Source organism: Engystomops pustulosus, chromosome 9 (assembly GCF_040894005.1).
Source record: "Engystomops pustulosus chromosome 9, aEngPut4.maternal, whole genome shotgun sequence".
Lineage (NCBI taxonomy): Eukaryota > Metazoa > Chordata > Amphibia > Anura > Leptodactylidae > Engystomops > Engystomops pustulosus.
The window spans coordinates 61,846,883-61,864,272 of NC_092419.1; the positions used below are offsets into that span (position 1 = coordinate 61,846,883).

Consider the following 17,390-nt stretch of genomic DNA (forward strand, 5'->3'; position numbering starts at 1 on the left):
AGTAAAAGAAGGTTCAAATTGAACAGCTGCTGTCAACGGCCATTCCAAGCTGAATGTGCCTGCTCTCGTCAGATCGCAGCAGCAATGCAGCTTAAGGCTTGGCAAGTACCAGCATGGGAGACTGGCTGGGAATTCCAAGTTCCGTTGACCTTTTTGAACCTGAAAATGTGTTAGTTTCTCTATGAGATAGTAAAAGAAGGTTCAAATTGAACAGCTGCTGTCAACGGCCATTCTAAGCTGAATGTGCGTGCTCTCATCAGATCGCAGCAGCAATGCAGCTTAAGGCTTGGCAAGTACCAGCATGGGAGACTGGCTGGGAATCCCAAGTTCCATTGACCTTTTTGAACCTGAAAATTGTGTTAGTTTCTCTATGAGATAGCAAAAGAAGGTTCAAATTGAACAGCTGCTGTCAACGGCCATTGTAAGCTGAATGGGCCTGCTCTCGTCAGATCGCAGCAGCAAAGCAGCGTAAGGCTTGGCAAGTACCAGCATGGGAGACTGGCTGGGAATTCCAAGTTCCGTTGACCTTTTTGAACCTGAAAATGTGTTAGTTTCTCTATGAGATAGTAAAAGAAGGTTCAAATTGAACAGCTGCTGTCAACGGCCATTCTAAGCTGAATGTGCCTGCTCTCGTCAGATCGCAGCAGCAATGCAGCGTAAGGCTTGGCAAGTACCAGCATGGGAGACTGGCTGGGAATTCCAAGTTCCGTTGACCTTTTTGAACCTGAAAATGTGTTAGTTTCTCTATGAGATAGTAAAAGAAGGTTCAAATTGAACAGCTGCTGTCAACGGCCATTCTAAGCTGAATGTGCCTGCTCTTGTCAGATCGCAGCAGCAATGCAGCTTAAGGCTTGGCAAGTACCAGCATGGGAGACTGGCTTGGAATCCCAAGTTCTGGTGACCTTTTTGAACCTGAAAATTGTGTTAGTTTCTATATGAGATAGTAGAAGAAGGTTCAAATTGAACAGCTGCTGTCAACGGCCATTCTAAGCTGAATGTGTGTGCTCTTGTCAGATCGCAGCAGCGATGCAGCTTAAGGCTTGGCAAATACCAGCATGGGAGACTGGCTGGGAATCCCAAGTTCTGTTGACCTTTTTTAACCTGAAAATTGTGTTAGTTTCTCTATGAGATAGCAAAAGAAGGTTCAAATTGAACAGCTGCTGTCAACGGCCATTCTAAGCTGAATGTGCCTGCTCTTGTCAGATCGCAGCAGCAATGCAGCTTAAGGCTTGGCAAGTACCAGCATGGGAGACTGGCTTGGAATCCCAAGTTCTGGTGACCTTTTTGAACCTGAAAATTGTGTTAGTTTCTATATGAGATAGTAGAAGAAGGTTCAAATTGAACAACTGCTGTCAACGGGCATTCTAAGCTGAATGTGTGTGCTCTTGTCAGATCGCAGCAGCGATGCAGCTTAAGGCTTGGCAAGTACCAGCATGGGAGACTGGCTGGGATTCCCAAGTTCTGTTGACCTTTTTGAACCTGAAAATTGTGTTAGTTTCTCTATGAGATAGTAAAAGAAGGTTCAAATTGAACAGCTGCTGTCAACGGCAATTCTAAGCTGAATGTGCCTGCTCTCGTCAGTTCGCAGCAGCAATGCAGCTTAAGGCTTGGCAAGTACCAGCATGGGAGACTGGCTGGAAATCCCAAGTTCCGTTGACCTTTTTGAACCTGAAAATTGTGTTAGTTTCTCTATGAGATAGCAAAAGAAGGTTCAAATTGAACAGCTGCTGTCAACGGCCATTCTAAGCTGAATGTGCCTGCTCTCGTCAGATCGCAGCAGCAATGCAGCTTAAGGCTTGGCAAGTACCAGCATGGGAGACTGGCTGGGAATCCCAAGTTCTGTTGACCTTTTTTAACTTGAAAATTGTGTTAGTTTCTCTATGAGATAGTGAAAGAAGGTTCAAATTGAACAGCTCCTGTCAACGGCCATTCTAAGCTGAATGTGCCTGCTCTTGTCAGATCGCAGCAGCAATGCAGCTTAAGGCTTGGCAAGTACCAGCATGGGAGACTGGCTGGGAATTCCAAGTTCCGTTGACCTTTTTGAACCTGAAAATTGTGATAGTTTCTCTATGAGATAGTAAAAGAAGGTTCAAATTGAACAGCTGCTGTCAACGGCCATTCTAAGCTGAATGTGCCTGCTCTTGTCAGATCGCAGCAGCAATGCAGCTTAAGGCTTGGCAAGTACCAGCATGGGAGACTGGCTTGGAATCCCAAGTTCTGGTGACCTTTTTGAACCTGAAAATTGTGTTAGTTTCTATATGACATAGTTGAAGAAGGTTCAAATTGAACAACTGCTGTCAACGGCCATTCTAAGCTGAATGTATGTGCTCTTGTCAGATTGCAGCAGCGATGCAGCTTAAGGCTTGGCAAGTACCAGCATGGGAGACTGGCTGGGAATCCCAAGTTCTGTTGACCTTTTTGAACCTGAAAATTGTGTTAGTTTCTCTATGAGATAGTAAAAGAAGGTTCAAATTGAAGAGCTGCTGTCAACGGCAATTCTAAGCTGAATGTGCCTGCTCTCGTCAGATCGCAGCAGCAATGCAGCTTAAGGCTTGGCAAGTACCAGCATGGGAGACTGGCTGGGAATCCCAAGTTCCGTTGACCTTTTTGAACCTGAAAATTGTGTTAGTTTCTCTATGAGATAGCAAAAGAAGGTTCAAATTGAACAGCTGCTGTCAACGGCCATTCTAAGCTGAATGTGCCTGCTCTCGTCAGATCGCAGCAGCAATGCAGCTTAAGGCTTGGCAAGTACCAGCATGGGAGACTGGCTGGGAATTCCAAGTTCCGTTGACCTTTTTGAACCTGAAAATGTGTTAGTTTCTCTATGAGATAGTAAAAGAAGGTTCAAATTGAACAGCTGCTGTCAACGGCCATTCTAAGCTGAATGTGCCTGCTCTTGTCAGATTGCAGCAGCAATGCAGCTTAAGGCTTGGCAAGTACCAGCATGGGAGACTGGCTTGGAATCCCAAGTTCTGGTGACCTTTTTGAACCTGAAAATTGTGTTAGTTTCTATATGAGATAGTAGAAGAAGGTTCAAATTGAACAACTGCTGTCAACGGCCGTTCTAAGCTGAATGTGTGTGCTCTTGTCAGATCGCAGCAGCGATGCAGCTTAAGGCTTGGCAAGTACCAGCATGGGAGACTGGCTGGGAATTCCAAGTTCCGTTGACCTTTTTGAACCTGAAAATGTGTTAGTTTCTCTATGAGATAGTAAAAGAAGGTTCAAATTGACCAGCTGCTGTCAACGGCCATTCTAAGCTGAATGTGCCTGCTCTCATCAGATCGCAGCAGCAATGCAGCTTAAGGCTTGGCAAGTACCAGCATGGGAGACTGGCTGGGAATCCCAAGTTCCGTTGACCTTTTTGAACCTGAAAATTGTGTTAGTTTCTCTATGAGATAGCAAAAGAAGGTTCAAATTGAACAGCTGCTGTCAACGGCCATTCTAAGCTGAATGTGCCTGCTCTCGTCAGATCGCAGCAGCAATGCAGCTTAAGGCTTGGCAAGTACCAGCATGGGAGACTGGCTGGGAATCCCAAGTTCCGTTGACCTTTTTGAACCTGAAAATTGTGTTAGTTTCTCTATGAGATAGCAAAAGAAGGTTCAAATTGAACAGCTGCTGTCAACGGCCATTCTAAGCTGAATGTGCCTGCTCTTGTCAGATCGCAGCAGCAATGCAGCTTAAGGCTTGGCAAGTACCAGCATGGGAGACTGGCTGGGAATCCCAAGTTTTGTTGACCTTTTTGAACCTGAAAATTGTGTTAGTTTCTCTATGAGATAGTAAAAGAAGGTTCAAATTGAACAGCTGCTGTCAACGGCCATTCTAAGCTGAATGTGCCTGCTCTTGTCAGATCGCAGCAGCAATGCAGCTTAAGGCTTGGCAAGTACCAGCATGGGAGACTGGCTTGGAATCCCAAGTTCTGGTGACCTTTTTGAACCTGAAAATTGTGTTAGTTTCTATATGAGATAGTAGAAGAAGGTTCAAATTGAACAACTGCTGTCAACGGCCATTCTAAGCTGAATGTGCGTGCTCTTGTCAGATCGCAGCAGCGATGCAGCTTAAGGCTTGGCAAGTACCAGCATGGGAGACTGGCTGGGAATCCCAATTTCTGTTGACCTTTTTGAACCTGAAAATTGTGTTAGTTTCTCCATGAGATAGTAAAAGAAGGTTCAAATTGAACAGCTGCTGTCAATGGCCATTCTAAGCTGAATGTGCGTACTCTTGTCAGATCGCAGCAGCGAGGCAGCTTAAGGCTTGGCAAGTACCAGCATGGGAGACTGGCTGGGAATCCCAAGTTCTGTTGAACTTTTTGAACTTGAAAATTGTTTTAGTTTCTCTATGAGATTGTAAAAGAAGGTTCAATTTGAAATGCTGCTGTCAACGGCCATTCTAAGCTGAATGTGCCTGCTCTCGTCAGATCGCAGCAGCAATGCAGCTTAAGGCTTGGCAAGTACCAGCGTGGGAGACTGGCTGGGAATCCCAAGTTCCGTTGACCTTTTTGAACCTGAAAATTGTGTTAGTTTCTCTATGAGATAGTAAAAGAAGGTTCAAATTGAACAGCTGCTGTCAACGGCCATTCTAAGCTGAATGTGCGTGCTCTTGTCAGATCGCAGCAGTGATGCAGCTTAAGGCTTGGCAAGTACCAGCATGGGAGACTGGCTGGGAATCCCAAGTTCCGTTGACCTTTTTGAACCTGAAAATTGTGTTAGTTTCTCTATGAGATAGCAAAAGAAGGTTCAAATTGAACAGCTGCTGTCAACGGCCATTCTAAGCTGAATGTGCCTGCTCTTGTCAGATCGCAGCAGCAATGCAGCTTAAGGCTTGGCAAGTACCAGCATGGGAGACTGGCTTGGAATCCCAAGTTCTGGTGACCTTTTTGAACCTGAAAATTGTGTTAGTTTCTATATGAGATAGTAGAAGAAGGTTCAAATTGAACAACTGCTGTCAACGGCCATTCTAAGCTGAATGTGTGTGCTCTTGTCAGATCGCAGCAACGATGCAGCTTAAGGCTTGGCAAGTACCAGCATGGGAGACTGGCTGGGAATCCCAAGTTCTGTTGACCTTTTTGAACCTTAAAATTGTGTTAGTTTCTCTATGAGATAGTAAAAGAAGGTTCAAATTGAACAGCTGCTGTCAACGGCAATTCTAAGCTGAATGTGCCTGCTCTCGTCAGATCGCAGCAGCAATGCAGCTTAAGGCTTGGCAAGTACCAGCATGGGGGACTGGCTGGGAATCCCAAGTTCTGTTGACCTTTTTGAACCTGAAAATTGTGTTAGTTTCTCTATGAGATAGCAAAAGAAGGTTCAAATTGAACAGCTGCTGTCAACGGCCATTCTAAGCTGAATGTGCCTGCTCTCGTCAGATCGCAGCAGCAATGCAGCTTAAGGCTTGGCAAGTACCAGCATGGGAGACTGGCTGGGAATTCCAAGTTCCGTTGACCTTTTTGAACCTGAAAATGTGTTAGTTTCTCTATGAGATAGTAAAAGAAGGTTCAAATTGAACAGCTGTTGTCAACGGCCATTCTAGGCTGAATGTGCCTGCTCTCGTCAGATCGCAGCAGCAATGCAGCTTAAGGCTTGGCAAGTACCAGCCTGGGAGACTGGCTGGGAATCCCAAGTTCCGTTGACTTTTTTGAACCTGAAAATTGTGTTAGTTTCTCTATGAGATAGTAAAAGAAGGTTCAAATTGAACAGCTGCTGTCAACGGCCATTCTAAGCTGAATGTGCCTGCTCTTGTCAGATCGCAGCAGCAATGCAGCTTAAGGCTTGGCAAGTACCAGCATGGGAGACTGGCTTGGAATCCCAAGTTCTGGTGACCTTTTTGAACCTGAAAATTGTGTTAGTTTCTATATGAGATAGTAGAAGACGGTTCAAATTGAACAACTGCTGTCAACGGCCATTCTAAGCTGAATGTGTGTGCTCTTGTCAGATCGCAGCAGCGATGCAGCTTAAGGCTTGGCAAGTACCAGCATGGGAGACTGGCTGGGAATTCCAAGTTCCGTTGACCTTTTTGAACCTGAAAATGTGTTAGTTTCTCTATGAGATAGTAAAAGAAGGTTCAAATTGACCAGCTGCTGTCAATGGCCATTCTAAGCTGAATGTGCGTGCTCTTGTCAGATTGCAGCAGCGATGCAGCTTAAGGCTTGGCAAGTACCAGCATGGGAGACTGGCTGGGAATCCCAAGTTCTGTTGAACTTTTTGAACTTGAAAATTGTTTTAGTTTCTCTATGAGATAGTAAAAGAAGGTTCAATTTGAAATGCTGCTGTCAACGGCCATTCTAAGCTGAATGTGCCTGCTCTCGTCAGATCGCAGCAGCAATGCAGCTTAAGGCTTGGCAAGTACCAGCGTGGGAGACTGGCTGGGAATCCCAAGTTCCGTTGACCTTTTTGAACCTGAAAATTGTGTTAGTTTCTCTATGAGATAGTAAAAGAAGGTTCAAATTGAACAGCTGCTGTCAACGGCCATTCTAAGCTGAATGTGCGTGCTCTTGTCAGATCGCAGCAGTGATGCAGCTTAAGGCTTGGCAAGTACCAGCATGGGAGACTGGCTGGGAATCCCAAGTTCCGTTGACCTTTTTGAACCTGAAAATTGTGTTAGTTTCTCTATGAGATAGCAAAAGAAGGTTCAAATTGAACAGCTGCTGTCAACGGCCATTCTAAGCTGAATGTGCCTGCTCTTGTCAGATCGCAGCAGCAATGCAGCTTAAGGCTTGGCAAGTACCAGCATGGGAGACTGGCTGGGAATCCCAAGTTCTGGTGACCTTTTTGAACCTGAAAATTGTGTTAGTTTCTATATGAGATAGTAGAAGAAGGTTCAAATTGAACAACTGCTGTCAACGGCCATTCTAAGCTGAATGTGTGTGCTCTTGTCAGATCGCAGCAGCGATGCAGCTTAAGGCTTGGCAAGTACCAGCATGGGAGACTGGCTGGGAATCCCAAGTTCTGTTGACCTTTTTGAACCTGAAAATTGTGTTAGTTTCTCAATGAGATAGTAAAAGAAGGTTCAAATTGAACAGCTGCTGTCAACGGCAATTCTAAGCTGAATGTGCCTGCTCTCGTCAGATCGCAGCAGCAATGCAGCTTAAGGCTTGGCAAGTACCAGCATGGGGGACTGGCTGGGAATCCCAAGTTCTGTTGACCTTTTTGAACCTGAAAATGTGTTAGTTTCTCTATGAGATAGCAAAAGAAGGTTCAAATTGAACAGCTGCTGTCAACGGCCATTCTAAGCTGAATGTGCCTGCTCTTGTCAGATCGCAGCAGCAATGCAGCTTAAGGCTTGGCAAGTACCAGCATGGGAGACTGGCTGGGAATTCCAAGTTCCGTTGACCTTTTTGAACCTGAAAATGTGTTAGTTTCTCTATGAGATAGTAAAAGAAGGTTCAAATTGAACAGCTGTTGTCAACGGCCATTCTAGGCTGAATGTGCCTGCTCTCGTCAGATCGCAGCAGCAATGCAGCTTAAGGCTTGGCAAGTACCAGCATGGGAGACTGGCTGGGAATCCCAAGTTCCGTTGACCTTTTTGAACCTGAAAATTGTGTTAGTTTCTCTATGAGATAGTAAAAGAAGGTTCAAATTGAACAGCTGCTGTCAACGGCCATTCTAAGCTGAATGTGCCTGCTCTTGTCAGATCGCAGCAGCAATGCAGCTTAAGGCTTGGCAAGTACCAACATGGGAGACTGGCTTGGAATCCCAAGTTCTGGTGACCTTTTTGAACCTGAAAATTGTGTTAGTTTCTATATGAGATAGTAGAAGAAGGTTCAAATTGAACAACTGCTGTCAACGGCCATTCTAAGCTGAATGTGTGTGCTCTTGTCAGATCGCAGCAGCGATGCAGCTTAAGGCTTGGCAAGTACCAGCATGGGAGACTGGCTGGGAATTCCAAGTTCCGTTGACCTTTTTGAACCTGAATATGTGTTAGTTTCTCTATGAGATAGTAAAAGAAGGTTCAAATTGACCAGCTGCTGTCAACGGCCATTCTAAGCTGAATGTGCCTGCTCTCATCAGATCGCAGCAGCAATGCAGCTTAAGGCTTGGCAAGTACCAGCATGGGAGACTGGCTGGGAATCCCAAGTTCCGTTGACCTTTTTGAACCTGAAAATTGTGTTAGTTTCTCTATGAGATAGCAAAAGAAGGTTCAAATTGAACAGCTGCTGTCAACGGCCATTCTAAGCTGAATGTGCCTGCTCTCGTCAGATCGCAGCAGCAATGCAGCTTAAGGCTTGGCAAGTACCAGCATGGGAGACTGGCTGGGAATCCCAAGTTCCGTTGACCTTTTTGAACCTGAAAATTGTGTTAGTTTCTCTATGAGATAGCAAAAGAAGGTTCAAATTGAACAGCTGCTGTCAACGGCCATTCTAAGCTGAATGTGCCTGCTCTTGTCAGATCGCAGCAGCAATGCAGCTTAAGGCTTGGCAAGTACCAGCATGGGAGACTGGCTGGGAATCCCAAGTTCTGTTGACCTTTTTGAACCTGAAAATTGTGTTAGTTTCTCTATGAGATAGTAAAAGAAGGTTCAAATTGAACAGCTGCTGTCAACGGCCATTCTAAGCTGAATGTGCCTGCTCTTGTCAGATCGCAGCAGCAATGCAGCTTAAGGCTTGGCAAGTACCAGCATGGGAGACTGGCTTGGAATCCCAAGTTCTGGTGACCTTTTTGAACCTGAAAATTGTGTTAGTTTCTATATGAGATAGTAGAAGAAGGTTCAAATTGAACAACTGCTCTCAACGGCCATTCTAAGCTGAATGTGTGTGCTCTTGTCAGATCGCAGCAGCGATGCAGCTTAAGGCTTGGCAAGTACCAGCATGGGAGACTGGCTGGGAATTCCAAGTTCCGTTGACCTTTTTGAACCTGAAAATGTGTTAGTTTCTCTATGAGATAGTAAAAGAAGGTTCAAATTGACCAGCTGCTGTCAATGGCCATTCTAAGCTGAATGTGCGTGCTCTTGTCAGATTGCAGCAGCGATGCAGCTTAAGGCTTGGCAAGTACCAGCATGGGAGACTGGCTGGGAATCCCAAGTTCTGTTGAACTTTTTGAACTTGAAAATTGTTTTAGTTTCTCTATGAGATAGTAAAAGAAGGTTCAATTTGAAATGCTGCTGTCAACGGCCATTCTAAGCTGAATGTGCCTGCTCTCGTCAGATCGCAGCAGCAATGCAGCTTAAGGCTTGGCAAGTACCAGCGTGGGAGACTGGCTGGGAATCCCAAGTTCCGTTGACCTTTTTGAACCTGAAAATTGTGTTAGTTTCTCTATGAGATAGTAAAAGAAGGTTCAAATTGAACAGCTGCTGTCAACGGCCATTCTAAGCTGAATGTGCGTGCTCTTGTCAGATCGCAGCAGTGATGCAGCTTAAGGCTTGGCAAGTACCAGCATGGGAGACTGGCTGGGAATCCCAAGTTCCGTTGACCTTTTTGAACCTGAAAATTGTGTTAGTTTCTCTATGAGATAGCAAAAGAAGGTTCAAATTGAACAGCTGCTGTCAACGGCCATTCTAAGCTGAATGTGCCTGCTCTTGTCAGATCGCAGCAGCAATGCAGCTTAAGGCTTGGCAAGTACCAGCATGGGAGACTGGCTTGGAATCCCAAGTTCTGGTGACCTTTTTGAACCTGAAAATTGTGTTAGTTTCTATATGAGATAGTAGAAGAAGGTTCAAATTGAACAACTGCTGTCAACGGCCATTCTAAGCTGAATGTGTGTGCTCTTGTCAGATCGCAGCAGCGATGCAGCTTAAGGCTTGGCAAGTACCAGCATGGGAGACTGGCTGGGAATCCCAAGTTCTGTTGACCTTTTTGAACCTGAAAATTGTGTTAGTTTCTCAATGAGATAGTAAAAGAAGGTTCAAATTGAACAGCTGCTGTCAACGGCAATTCTAAGCTGAATGTGCCTGCTCTCGTCAGATCGCAGCAGCAATGCAGCTTAAGGCTTGGCAAGTACCAGCATGGGGGACTGGCTGGGAATCCCAAGTTCTGTTGACCTTTTTGAACCTGAAAATGTGTTAGTTTCTCTATGAGATAGCAAAAGAAGGTTCAAATTGAACAGCTGCTGTCAACGGCCATTCTAAGCTGAATGTGCCTGCTCTTGTCAGATCGCAGCAGCAATGCAGCTTAAGGCTTGGCAAGTACCAGCATGGGAGACTGGCTGGGAATTCCAAGTTCCGTTGACCTTTTTGAACCTGAAAATGTGTTAGTTTCTCTATGAGATAGTAAAAGAAGGTTCAAATTGAACAGCTGTTGTCAACGGCCATTCTAGGCTGAAGGTGCCTGCTCTCGTCAGATCGCAGCAGCAATGCAGCTTAAGGCTTGGCAAGTACCAGCATGGGAGACTGGCTTGGAATCCCAAGTTCTGGTGACCTTTTTGAACCTGAAAATTGTGTTAGTTTCTATATGAGATAGTAGAAGAAGGTTCAAATTGAACAACTGCTGTCAACGGCCATTCTAAGCTGAATGTGTGTGCTCTTGTCAGATCGCAGCAGCGATGCAGCTTAAGGCTTGGCAAGTACCAGCATGGGAGACTGGCTGGGAATTCCAAGTTCCGTTGACCTTTTTGAACCTGAAAATGTGTTAGTTTCTCTATGAGATAGTAAAAGAAGGTTCAAATTGACCAGCTGCTGTCAACGGCCATTCTAAGCTGAATGTGCCTGCTCTCATCAGATCGCAGCAGCAATGCAGCTTAAGGCTTGGCAAGTACCAGCATGGGAGACTGGCTGGGAATCCCAAGTTCCGTTGACCTTTTTGAACCTGAAAATTGTGTTAGTTTCTCTATGAGATAGCAAAAGAAGGTTCAAATTGAACAGCTGCTGTCAACGGCCATTCTAAGCTGAATGTGCCTGCTCTCGTCAGATCGCAGCAGCAATGCAGCTTAAGGCTTGGCAAGTACCAGCATGGGAGACTGGCTGGGAATCCCAAGTTCCGTTGACCTTTTTGAACCTGAAAATTGTGTTAGTTTCTCTATGAGATAGCAAAAGAAGGTTCAAATTGAACAGCTGCTGTCAACGGCCATTCTAAGCTGAATGTGCCTGCTCTTGTCAGATCGCAGCAGCAATGCAGCTTAAGGCTTGGCAAGTACCAGCATGGGAGACTGGCTGGGAATCCCAAGTTCTGTTGACCTTTTTGAACCTGAAAATTGTGTTAGTTTCTCTATGAGATAGTAAAAGAAGGTTCAAATTGAACAGCTGCTGTCAACGGCCATTCTAAGCTGAATGTGCCTGCTCTTGTCAGATCGCAGCAGCAATGCAGCTTAAGGCTTGGCAAGTACCAGCATGGGAGACTGGCTTGGAATCCCAAGTTCTGGTGACCTTTTTGAACCTGAAAATTGTGTTAGTTTCTATATGAGATAGTAGAAGAAGGTTCAAATTGAACAACTGCTGTCAACGGCCATTCTAAGCTGAATGTGTGTGCTCTTGTCAGATCGCAGCAGCGATGCAGCTTAAGGCTTGGCAAGTACCAGCATGGGAGACTGGCTGGGAATCCCAAGTTCTGTTGACCTTTTTGAACCTGAAAATTGTGTTAGTTTCTCCATGAGATAGTAAAAGAAGGTTCAAATTGAACAGCTGCTGTCAATGGCCATTCTAAGCTGAATGTGCGTGCTCTTGTCAGATCGCAGCAGCGATGCAGCTTAAGGCTTGGCAAGTACCAGCATGGGAGACTGGCTGGGAATCCCAAGTTCTGTTGAACTTTTTGAACTTGAAAATTGTTTTAGTTTCTCTATGAGATAGTAAAAGAAGGTTCAATTTGAAATGCTGCTGTCAACGGCCATTCTAAGCTGAATGTGCCTGCTCTCGTCAGATCGCAGCAGCAATGCAGCTTAAGGCTTGGCAAGTACCAGCGTGGGAGACTGGCTGGGAATCCCAAGTTCCGTTGACCTTTTTGAACCTGAAAATTGTGTTAGTTTCTCTATGAGATAGTAAAAGAAGGTTCAAATTGAACAGCTGCTGTCAACGGCCATTCTAAGCTGAATGTGCGTGCTCTTGTCAGATCGCAGCAGTGATGCAGCTTAAGGCTTGGCAAGTACCAGCATGGGAGACTGGCTGGGAATCCCAAGTTCCGTTGACCTTTTTGAACCTGAAAATTGTGTTAGTTTCTCTATGAGATAGCAAAAGAAGGTTCAAATTGAACAGCTGCTGTCAACGGCCATTCTAAGCTGAATGTGCCTGCTCTTGTCAGATCGCAGCAGCAATGCAGCTTAAGGCTTGGCAAGTACCAGCATGGGAGACTGGCTTGGAATCCCAAGTTCTGGTGACCTTTTTGAACCTGAAAATTGTGTTAGTTTCTATATGAGATAGTAGAAGAAGGTTCAAATTGAACAACTGCTGTCAACGGCTATTCTAAGCTGAATGTGTGTGCTCTCGTCAGATCGCAGCAGCGATGCAGCTTAAGGCTTGGCAAGTACCAGCATGGGAGACTGGCTGGGAATCCCAAGTTCTGTTGACCTTTTTGAACCTGAAAATTGTGTTAGTTTCTCTATGAGATAGTAAAAGAAGGTTCAAATTGAACAGCTGCTGTCAACGGCAATTCTAAGCTGAATGTGCCTGCTCTCGTCAGATCGCAGCAGCAATGCAGCTTAAGGCTTGGCAAGTACCAGCATGGGGGACTGGCTGGGAATCCCAAGTTCTGTTGACCTTTTTGAACCTGAAAATGTGTTAGTTTCTCTATGAGATAGCAAAAAAAGGTTCAAATTGAACAGCTGCTGTCAACGGCCATTCTAAGCTGAATGTGCCTGCTCTCGTCAGATCGCAGCAGCAATGCAGCTTAAGGCTTGGCAAGTACCAGCATGGGAGACTGGCTGGGAATTCCAAGTTCCGTTGACCTTTTTGAACCTGAAAATGTGTTAGTTTCTCTATGAGATAGTAAAAGAAGTTTCAAATTGAACAGCTGTTGTCAACGGCCATTCTAGGCTGAATGTGCCTGCTCTCGTCAGATCGCAGCAGCAATGCAGCTTAAGGCTTGGCAAGTACCAGCATGGGAGACTGGCTGGGAATCCCAAGTTCCGTTGACCTTTTTGAACCTGAAAATTGTGTTAGTTTCTCTATGAGATAGTAAAAGAAGGTTCAAATTGAACAGCTGCTGTCAACGGCCATTCTAAGCTGAATGTGCCTGCTCTTGTCAGATCGCAGCAGCAATGCAGCTTAAGGCTTGGCAAGTACCAGCATGGGAGACTGGCTTGGAATCCCAAGTTCTGGTGACCTTTTTGAACCTGAAAATTGTGTTAGTTTCTATATGAGATAGTAGAAGAAGGTTCAAATTGAACAACTGCTGTCAACGGCCATTCTAAGCTGAATGTGTGTGCTCTTGTCAGATCGCAGCAGCGATGCAGCTTAAGGCTTGGCAAGTACCAGCATGGGAGACTGGCTGGGAATTCCAAGTTCCGTTGACCTTTTTGAACCTGAAAATGTGTTAGTTTCTCTATGAGATAGTAAAAGAAGGTTCAAATTGACCAGCTGCTGTCAACGGCCATTCTAAGCTGAATGTGCCTGCTCTCATCAGATCGCAGCAGCAATGCAGCTTAAGGCTTGGCAAGTACCAGCATGGGAGACTGGCTGGGAATCCCAAGTTCCGTTGACCTTTTTGAACCTGAAAATTGTGTTAGTTTCTCTATGAGATAGCAAAAGAAGGTTCAAATTGAACAGCTGCTGTCAACGGCCATTCTAAGCTGAATGTGCCTGCTCTCGTCAGATCGCAGCAGCAATGCAGCTTAAGGCTTGGCAAGTACCAGCATGGGAGACTGGCTGGGAATCCCAAGTTCCGTTGACCTTTTTGAACCTGAAAATTGTGTTAGTTTCTCTATGAGATAGCAAAAGAAGGTTCAAATTGAACAGCTGCTGTCAACGGCCATTCTAAGCTGAATGTGCCTGCTCTTGTCAGATCGCAGCAGCAATGCAGCTTAAGGCTTGGCAAGTACCAGCATGGGAGACTGGCTGGGAATCCCAAGTTCTGTTGACCTTTTTGAACCTGAAAATTGTGTTAGTTTCTCTATGAGATAGTAAAAGAAGGTTCAAATTGAACAGCTGCTGTCAACGGCCATTCTAAGCTGAATGTGCCTGCTCTTGTCAGATCGCAGCAGCAATGCAGCTTAAGGCTTGGCAAGTACCAGCATGGGAGACTGGCTTGGAATCCCAAGTTCTGGTGACCTTTTTGAACCTGAAAATTGTGTTAGTTTCTATATGAGATAGTAGAAGAAGGTTCAAATTGAACAACTGCTGTCAACGGCCATTCTAAGCTGAATGTGTGTGCTCTTGTCAGATCGCAGCAGCGATGCAGCTTAAGGCTTGGCAAGTACCAGCATGGGAGACTGGCTGGGAATCCCAAGTTCTGTTGACCTTTTTGAACCTGAAAATTGTGTTAGTTTCTCCATGAGATAGTAAAAGAAGGTTCAAATTGAACAGCTGCTGTCAATGGCCATTCTAAGCTGAATGTGCGTGCTCTTGTCAGATCGCAGCAGCGATGCAGCTTAAGGCTTGGCAAGTACCAGCATGGGAGACTGGCTGGGAATCCCAATTTCTGTTGAACTTTTTGAACTTGAAAATTGTTTTAGTTTCTCTATGAGATAGTAAAAGAAGGTTCAATTTGAAATGCTGCTGTCAACGGCCATTCTAAGCTGAATGTGCCTGCTCTCGTCAGATCGCAGCAGCAATGCAGCTTAAGGCTTGGCAAGTACCAGCGTGGGAGACTGGCTGGGAATCCCAAGTTCCGTTGACCTTTTTGAACCTGAAAATTGTGTTAGTTTCTCTATGAGATAGTAAAAGAAGGTTCAAATTGAACAGCTGCTGTCAACGGCCATTCTAAGCTGAATGTGCGTGCTCTTGTCAGATCGCAGCAGTGATGCAGCTTAAGGCTTGGCAAGTACCAGCATGGGAGACTGGCTGGGAATCCCAAGTTCCGTTGACCTTTTTGAACCTGAAAATTGTGTTAGTTTCTCTATGAGATAGCAAAAGAAGGTTCAAATTGAACAGCTGCTGTCAACGGCCATTCTAAGCTGAATGTGCCTGCTCTTGTCAGATCGCAGCAGCAATGCAGCTTAAGGCTTGGCAAGTACCAGCATGGGAGACTGGCTTGGAATCCCAAGTTCTGGTGACCTTTTTGAACCTGAAAATTGTGTTAGTTTCTATATGAGATAGTAGAAGAAGGTTCAAATTGAACAACTGCTGTCAACGGCCATTCTAAGCTGAATGTGTGTGCTCTTGTCAGATCGCAGCAGCGATGCAGCTTAAGGCTTGGCAAGTACCAGCATGGGAGACTGGCTGGGAATCCCAAGTTCTGTTGACCTTTTTGAACCTGAAAATTGTGTTAGTTTCTCTATGAGATAGTAAAAGAAGGTTCAAATTGAACAGCTGCTGTCAACGGCAATTCTAAGCTGAATGTGCCTGCTCTCGTCAGATCGCAGCAGCAATGCAGCTTAAGGCTTGGCAAGTACCAGCATGGGGGACTGGCTGGGAATCCCAAGTTCTGTTGACCTTTTTGAACCTGAAAATGTGTTAGTTTCTCTATGAGATAGCAAAAGAAGGTTCAAATTGAACAGCTGCTGTCAACGGCCATTCTAAGCTGAATGTGCCTGCTCTCGTCAGATCGCAGCAGCAATGCAGCTTAAGGCTTGGCAAGTACCAGCATGGGAGACTGGCTGGGAATTCCAAGTTCCGTTGACCTTTTTGAACCTGAAAATGTGTTAGTTTCTCTATGAGATAGTAAAAGAAGGTTCAAATTGAACAACTGCTGTCAACGGCCATTCTAAGCTGAATGTGTGTGCTCTTGTCAGATCGCAGCAGCGATGCAGCTTAAGGCTTGGCAAGTACCAGCATGGGAGACTGGCTGGGAATCCCAAGTTCCGTTGACCTTTTTGAACCTGAAAATTGAGTTATTTTCTCTATGAGATAGTAAAAGAAGGTTCAAATTGAACAGCTGCTGTCAACGGCCATTCTAAGCTGAATGTGCCTGCTCTTGTCAGATCGCAGCAGCAATGCAGCTTAAGGCTTGGCAAGTACCAGCATGGGAGACTGGCTTGGAGTCCCAAGTTCTGGTGACCTTTTTGAACCTGAAAATTGTGTTAGTTTCTATATGAGATAGTAGAAGAAGGTTCAAATTGAACAACTGCTGTCAACGGCCATTCTAAGCTGAATGTGCCTGCTCTTGTCAGATCGCAGCAGCAATGCAGCTTAAGGCTTGGCAAGTACCAGCATGGGAGACTGGCTTGGAGTCCCAAGTTCTGGTGACCTTTTTGAACCTGAAAATTGTGTTAGTTTCTATATGAGATAGTAGAAGAAGGTTCAAATTGAACAACTGCTGTCAACGGCCATTCTAAGCTGAATGTTTGTGCTCTTGTCAGATCGCAGCAGCGATGCAGCTTAAGGCTTGGCAAGTACCAGCATGGGAGACTGGCTGGGAATCCCAAGTTCCGTTGACTTTTTTGAACCTGAAAATTGTGTTAGTTTCTCTATGAGATAGCAAAAGAAGGTTCAAATTGAACAGCTGCTGTCAACGGCCATTCTAAGCTGAATGTGCCTGCTCTCGTCAGATCGCAGCAGCAAAGCAGCGTAAGGCTTGGCAAGTACCAGCATGGGAGACTGGCTGGGAATTCCAAGTTCCGTTGACCTTTTTGAACCTGAAAATGTGTTAGTTTCTCTATGAGATAGTAAAAGAAGGTTCAAATTAAACAGCTGCTGTCAACGGCCATTCTAAGCTGAATGTGCCTGCTCTCGTCAGATCGCAGCAGCAATGCAGCGTAAGGCTTGGCAAGTACCAGCATGGGAGACTGGCTGGGAATTCCAAGTTCCGTTGACCTATTTGAACCTGAAAATGTGTTAGTTTCTCTATGAGATAGTAAAAGAAGGTTCAAATTGAACAGCTGCTGTCAACGGCCATTCTAAGCTGAATGTGCCTGCTCTTGTCAGATCGCAGCAGCAATGCAGCTTAAGGCTTGGCAAGTACCAGCATGGGAGACTGGCTTGGAATCCCAAGTTCTGGTGACGTTTTTGAACCTGAAAATTGTGTTAGTTTCTATATGAGATAGTAGAAGAAGGTTCAAATTGAACAGCTGCTGTCAACGGCCATTCTAAGCTGAATGTGTGTGCTCTTGTCAGATCGCAGCAGCGATGCAGCTTAAGGCTTGGCAAGTACCAGCATGGGAGACTGGCTGGGAATCCCAAGTTCTGTTGACCTTTTTGAACCTGAAAATTGTGTTAGTTTCTCTATGAGATAGTAAAAGAAGGTTCAAATTGAACAGCTGCTGTCAACGGCAATTCTAAGCTGAATGTGCCTGCTCTCGTCAGATCGCAGCAGCAATGCAGCTTAAGGCTTGGCAAGTACCAGCATGGGAGACTGGCTGGGAATCCCAAGTTCCGTTGACCTTTTTGAACCTGAAAATTGTGTTAGTTTCTCTATGAGATAGCAAAAGAAGGTTCAAATTGAA

General features: G+C 45.3%; 5 pseudogenes; all 5 read left to right on the forward strand.

The window, feature by feature from the left end:
* The first annotated feature begins 3,239 nt into the window (after positions 1-3,239).
* LOC140098609 (5S ribosomal RNA) lies at positions 3,240-3,357 on the forward strand (annotated as a pseudogene).
* A 4,602-nt stretch (positions 3,358-7,959) lies between these two features.
* Positions 7,960-8,077, forward strand: LOC140098610 (5S ribosomal RNA; annotated as a pseudogene).
* A 2,524-nt stretch (positions 8,078-10,601) lies between these two features.
* Positions 10,602-10,719, forward strand: LOC140098611 (5S ribosomal RNA; annotated as a pseudogene).
* Positions 10,720-13,433: 2,714 nt separating this feature from the next.
* On the forward strand, positions 13,434-13,551 carry LOC140098612 (5S ribosomal RNA; annotated as a pseudogene).
* A 2,904-nt stretch (positions 13,552-16,455) lies between these two features.
* Positions 16,456-16,573, forward strand: LOC140098542 (5S ribosomal RNA; annotated as a pseudogene).
* Positions 16,574-17,390: the final 817 nt, after the last annotated feature.